The sequence below is a fragment of the Anas platyrhynchos genome, chromosome 1 (assembly GCF_047663525.1).
Source record: "Anas platyrhynchos isolate ZD024472 breed Pekin duck chromosome 1, IASCAAS_PekinDuck_T2T, whole genome shotgun sequence".
In the NCBI taxonomy this organism is placed as follows: domain Eukaryota; kingdom Metazoa; phylum Chordata; class Aves; order Anseriformes; family Anatidae; genus Anas; species Anas platyrhynchos.
Window position 1 is genome coordinate 197,502,919 of NC_092587.1, and position 6,536 is coordinate 197,509,454.

General features: G+C 37.0%; 1 long non-coding RNA gene across 2 annotated transcripts; it reads left to right on the top strand.

Moving 5' to 3' along the window:
* Window positions 1-665: 665 nt before the first annotated feature.
* Window positions 666-5,714, top strand: LOC140001512 (uncharacterized). Of its 2 annotated transcripts, none has more exons than XR_011806758.1 (3): window positions 666-846; window positions 4,017-4,160; window positions 5,044-5,714. It is a non-coding gene; the product is annotated as an uncharacterized lncRNA (long non-coding RNA). The 2 variants fall into 2 exon arrangements; XR_011806759.1 differs by lacking the exon at window positions 666-846 and adding an exon at window positions 2,870-3,711.
* The last annotated feature ends 822 nt before the right edge of the window (window positions 5,715-6,536 follow it).

Consider the following 6,536-nt stretch of genomic DNA (forward strand, 5'->3'; position numbering starts at 1 on the left):
CTGGTCTGTTGAGAGCCATAAAAGGAAAACCTGTCTTCTGTAATGTTGCTTATTCCGTTGTTTGACTGTGAGATAGGCTATCTCCAAGAAATGATCAGTCTCAAGAGTAAACTACTCGTCATCAAGTTACTTCATGAATGGTCTTAATCAACCATGGAACCATAGGCTCAAGCATTGAGCTTCCCAGTATTGATAGAAATAGACTCTGGTTTCTCTTATAGTGTTTGAAACTGGGGCAGAATACTCAATTTCATGTATGGTTAGCAATATTTATTCAATTTCCTCACATGTCAATGGTGATAGAACAGGGAAATGGCATTCCTACAGTTGGTCAGATTAAAGGATTTAATAAAGGTGCATTGAAACATGAAGCAGCCTTTTCCTCATTTGCACATTGAGGTCCTGCTCCCCTGATTATTTAAAAAGATGTGCTTGTTTGCACAACAGCACCATTTTGTGGTGAACCACTGCACTGGGTCTAGTTGAGATGGAATTTATTTTCTTCATAGCAACCCATAGGAGCTGTGCTTTAGACTGGTGACCAAAACAGAGTGGATAACACTCCAGTGTTTTACCTATTGCTGAACAGTACTTTGCATGGTGCCAAGGCCCCTTCTTTATCCCACTGTGCTGCCACAGTGAGTTGGCTGGGATTGGGTGGGAGACTGGGAGGTGACACAGCTGGGACAGCTGACCAAAACTGGCCAATGAAACGTTCTGGCCAAAGAAACTGGCCAAATAGGATCATGCTCAGCAGTAAAACTGGTACAGGGAATAGGGGAGGAGTTTTTCCAAGGTAGCCATTACTCGGAGTTTGTCTAGGCATCGGTCTGCTGGTGGGAGGTGGTGAGTGATTGCCTTTACATCACTTTTTTTTTTTTTTTTTCATCCATCCTCCACTTATTGATTTATCTCTATCACAATTAATGAGTTTTTGTCACTTTTGCCTTTCCAATTCTGTCTTCCATCCCATTGCAGGGAGAGAGAGGAGCTGATGGCCAGGGTCAACACACAGTGGCCATGTAGTTCCTTGGTAGAGTTCCTTCAGCACAAGGCCAAGAATTGACCTGTCTTGTTTCCCACAAAAAATCTTAGAAGCTGTAGGTTGGAACTGTTCAGGGAGATAAAGTGTAGTCTACGATTTCTGTAGAAAGTATTGTAAAAGTCTAACCCGCTACCAGAGTTGCTCCAAAAAGATTTTGTTACTAATTTTGTCACACAAAATACTCCAGAATATAAGCACACAAAAAGAGTTTAGAATTATCTTTTATTTATTTATTTATTTATTTATTTATTTATTTATTTATTTATTCTCCATTGGCTGTCATAGATGAGACGGAGTAAAGGTTAACATTTCTAGCATTATTCCATCTTTCAGCAGAAACATGCATGGATAAGTTAGAGTATTTCTGAGAGAAGTAATGAGTAGTAATGGTACAAACTTGCCCCAAATGGACATTGGAAATAATGTCTTAACAACTAGTGGTTCTGACATGATAACCAAGATGATTATCTCTGCTGAGGTGCACATTAGGTCAGGAGTAGAAATGTGTTAACGTAGTTACATTGCCTTCAAAACCTGAACTGGGTTTTCCCTGTTCTGCTCTGCCCTGCAAGGTCAGGGCTTTTGAAAACACAATCCACTGCATAGTGTGGGCATGTCCTTAGCTAGCTTATGTGCAGGAAAACTGATGTATTCTTGAAGGTAGATTTGAAATAATTATCCCAAGGTAAAATACATTTTAGAGTGCTCAGGGCTTCATGCATTTTTTTTTTGTTTGTTTGCTGGAGTGCCTTCAGAGTGTATCTGGGACTGGACTAAACACAGCCTAATTAAACGGAATGAATCAGATACTGTTAAGTGACTACCTCAGTCTTGAAAGGATGAAGAGAAACATGTACAGCACATATACACAGGCCTCTGAGACAAAAAAAAAAAAAAAAAAAAAAAAAAAGAAGTATCTGAGGAAGAGATGATAGATGATACCCAAGTATCCTGGCCTCCTGAGAAAAGTAGCATACCCATACACACATCCATATTTATACACGATATATACATTATAGCTTGAAAGATCTTCTAAGACTTGTTATCTTAAATTAGACCATGGCTACCATGCACAATTGGCAAGTATCTGATGTGTGAAATCAACCGTCTGGAATATCTAAGAGAAAAGCAAAACTGAGACAAATTGAGCTCTGTTGGCCTCTTTAGTCTGATTAGTTCATGCTGTCACTGAAAGTGAAGCTGGATCTTTGGATGTCATTCTTCTGTTATCTTACATGGCGATGTTAGATATTTCTGCTTGTTCCCATTAGTACTTCCTTGGAGTCATAATTAATTTATATTAGCTAAGACAATTTCCATTTGCTATGACAGTTCTCCAGCTCCCTCAGGCTTCTCAAATAATAATAAATTGTCTAAATAAGAGGCATTACTTTACTTCTGCTCCAATGTTTCACATTTTGAGGGTCCCTAAACCTACTCAGTAATGCATGTTTAATAAATTGGATTTCAAATGGACTACTAGTCCTCACCCATATCCCTAATGTGGCTTGACTTCAGTGTTGTTGTTTTTTTTCCTTGCAGTGATGTGCCAATCCAATGATCATAAGAGTTATATTTGGAAAACTACACATGCTCTTGCTGAGAAGATTAAAAGGGTGAATTTATAGCTTCCCAGTTGGATGGAAGAAACCATTTTTCATACTTGTGTGCACACACAAGTGATTAAGGGAAAAAACATGTTTTGTACTCTTAACTACAGCTGAATTCAATGATTAGTGTCCCAAATCCATTCTGTCAAATGCTGAACCATATATATATTAATACAGTTACTTCATCACTCATGCTTCTTCTTGCATAGTTAATAAATAGGTTCTTGTTAGCAGAAAAAAATGAGAAAAAATGCAAATTGTTGGTTGGAAATGTGTTGTTGATCTTGCATTGGGGAGTTAAGCATTTAAATGATTTTTTCTTAGCTGTGCAATACTGGAAGCTCTGCATACACAGATACGTTCATGTTACACTCCACTACTGTTGGCTACTGTCAATAATTGCTACGATTTTACTTTCTGACAAACCCTCCTTAAAATGGGATTCTGTTTTGGCAGCTCAGTCAAATAAGCTTGAGATTCTTGTGCTGTCTTCTCTCTCATTTTTGCAGAGATAAGCATCCACTTTCCCAGAACCCAAACTATTGCAGAAGCTGAAGTGACAGTCTCTCAATGAGCTAATGAGTGGAATAACCTCAGGGAATGAAGGATTTGCCTGCTCTGCAAAATGGCAGTATGACTGTAGCATGAACAGCAATCCTAGCTGTATTGTACCTTGTATGGTTGTCAATGGTTGCGATTACAGATAGTGGAGATCTTTTGACATTTGAGGCATCTTTTGCCTCATTTAACTGTATTTCTCTTCTCTTGGTATCTTTGCAGCTTCCCGTTCCTGGAATTAGATATATCAGCCCTTCATAGGCATATATAGCTTGTATCAAAACCTCCACATCACTGCTGCTTTAATTACCTTTCAAGTCAGAATAAAGCTTATGTAGACAATTATTTCCCTAAGACACAGTGGATATGCACTGCAGGTAAAATCTGTACTGCCTTGTCAATGTTTTCTAACAGGGTTTTACACATTCTCCAAGGTTTCAGCTTTACAACTGAGGTGGATGGACCTACCTAGTCATTTCCATTCAGTTTGCTCACAGGGTAGGTAAACTGGTGTTTTCTGCAGTGATTCTCCAGAAGGTCAGTCCTTCTGAATCCAGCTGCATGCATGCATAGAAATATAGAATACATAGAAATATTTATGTATAGGAGAGATGATGACAATACATATAAGGAAGTTAGGGTGTATGGTGAATGCAGGAAATGTGTATAAATAGCAAGGGAAGATTTGTATGAGTAGAGCTTGGCCTCCTCTGCAGTTTTTATTGTTATTCAAGCAGGACAGACTAACTCATTTTAAATGAGGATGGAAGATTCAAGTTGTTTTGTTTCTTTGTTTGATTTAGGTCAGATAGCAAATGCCCATCCACTCCATGTATCAAAGGATGTCAGTCAGGGAGAGGTATTCATTTTCTGCATGAGATGCAACATCACAACTTTTCCCTCATATGGCTCTTGACATCTGTTTCATAAACTTACCACATGGGAAGGTAAGTGTCTGTCACTGTGAAGAAGATTTAATGTAACATGAAGTCAGGAGATGAGCTCTTAAAGGGTAGTTTTAACAGCTTACCTCTACCCCAATACAACCCAACCCTGAATTAGCCCAGGTTTTCAGCTGTTCAGACACTTCTGAAAAGTGCGGATCCTTGCACTGAAAAATATCAGTATTTCAACTCTATAAGTTCAAATGTCACAAATAAGATTACATATAAGACTGATAAAGTTGTATGAGAAATAATGAGAAAAATGTTGCAGTATTCTTTATCTGCCTTGAAGTTTATGGGCATTCAGAATATACTTTTCTCAATTCTCCCAACTGGACTTGAAGCAGGGTTGGAAACTGTGTATGGTCTTTTATTTTTTCTCAGATAAAAAAATATAACTAGTGCTTCAAAGGCATGGGGTTTAAAATAAACACCCAAAAGTACCAAGCTTTAAAATAAAGTAACAAAGAAGGCAAGAATGGACCATACAACATAAAAGTTGTCAAGTTCAAAAAGATCTTGTCCCAAAAGCATAGAAAGATAAGAATGGGAGAAAAATAATGAAGGTATCTATAATTAGAAAACATAATTACTTGGGAAGGATACAAAGGCAATCATGGGTTAAACAAGGACAAATCCTGTTTTTAATAACTGTCAGTAATGTGCAGGTTGCTTATTCCTGTTGCCCTCTTCAATGAATCAGATCTAAATTTATCATATTTTTCCATACCTGTTGAATCCTGCTTCTTCATCTGTAGCCACCACTGTGTGATTCTTGTCATGGTATCCTACAAGTTTTGCCTTCCCATTGTGTCTGTAGAACCTGGTTTGTTCTCTAAAATTCTGGCTGTGATTGCATAGATGATTCTGGTCCTTTGTTTTGCAGGGACAAGGAAAAGCAAGTTGTCAAGAAAAAATTATATGACTTCAACAATAATATACCAAAATGCGTAATCAGGGAGAGAAAACTGGAATTTGGGAAACTGAAGGCACTTCTCTGTACAGGGGTTTACTGAATATATCTTAAAAAATAATGTCTTATGTACGCATTTTTTATTACATATTACTAAAGTTGCCACTTAAGGGATACAAAATAACATGATGTGCATTTGCTTTTTTTTTTATATTTGAATAAAGATATAGTATTTTCTTATATACACATAAATTACATCTAGTAATTGATCTAGCTCTAACAATCTTTACTATGGCTGAAGGTTCAAAACAATAAAATAAAACAGTAGGTAGTGTATAGCAACAAATATACATTAAAAGCTAATAGAGTCCAAATACTGTCTTTAATGGAAAATTCAGCACATGAGAAAACATGTCTAACGGTTAAATATGATAATATATACAAGAAGCAAGACTTCTGAATATGGCATTTTTTCCATACTTCTTGGAAATGGGAGAATAAACAATAATAAAAAGTTATGAGAGTGGAATATAATATTCTTTTTCATCAGTCATTCTTTTCTCATTCTAAAAGCTGTTATGAAAAAAAAAAGACTTTGAGAAACAATTTTAAAAATCTCCATGTACTACATTTAGTAAGATGAACCTGTATTTACATTTCCAAGTTTTACATTTCTAAGCCTTACAAAACAATTTTCAGTCTTACAAAATTAGGCTTATTATTATTATTATTATTATTATTATTATTAATTAAATAATAATAATAATAATAATAATAATAATAATAATAATAATAATAATAATAATAATAATAATAATAATAATAATTTTATTAGGCCAGTTAACATGTTTCAGAAATGCTGCAGCAGAAAAGATGCATGTAAGTGCTATAGTATGCAAAATCAGATTATTTGTATGTATAGTTATCTAGTATGTTGTTTCTAAAATATTTTTTAAAGTATATTTTCTTTTGTCATAAGAAGGAGGTCAATGGAATAGATAGTCCCTCTCTGTTCCACACTGGTGTGGCCTCACTTCAAGTACTGTGTGCAGTTTTGGGTATCACAGTATAAAAAGGACATAAAACTATTAGAGTGTCCAAAGGAGAGCTATGAAGATGTTGAAGGGTTTAGAGGGAAGGTTGTATGAGGAGCAGATGAAGTCATTTGGAGCCCAGAGAAGAGGAGACTGAGGGAAAGCCTCATGGCAGCTTGCAGCTCCCTCACGAGGGGAGCAGAAGGGCAGGCGCTGAGCTCTGCTCTCAGGGAACAGCAACAGGACCTGGAGGACTGGCATGGAGCTGGGACAGGGGAGGGTCAGGGTGGGTGCTAGGGAAAGGTTCTGCACGCAGAGGGTGGTAGGGCACTGTGACAGGCTGCCCAGGGAAGTGGTCATGGCACTGAGCCTGCTGGAGCTCAAGAAGCATTTGGAAAACACTCTCAGACACATGGTCTGATTTTTTGGTTG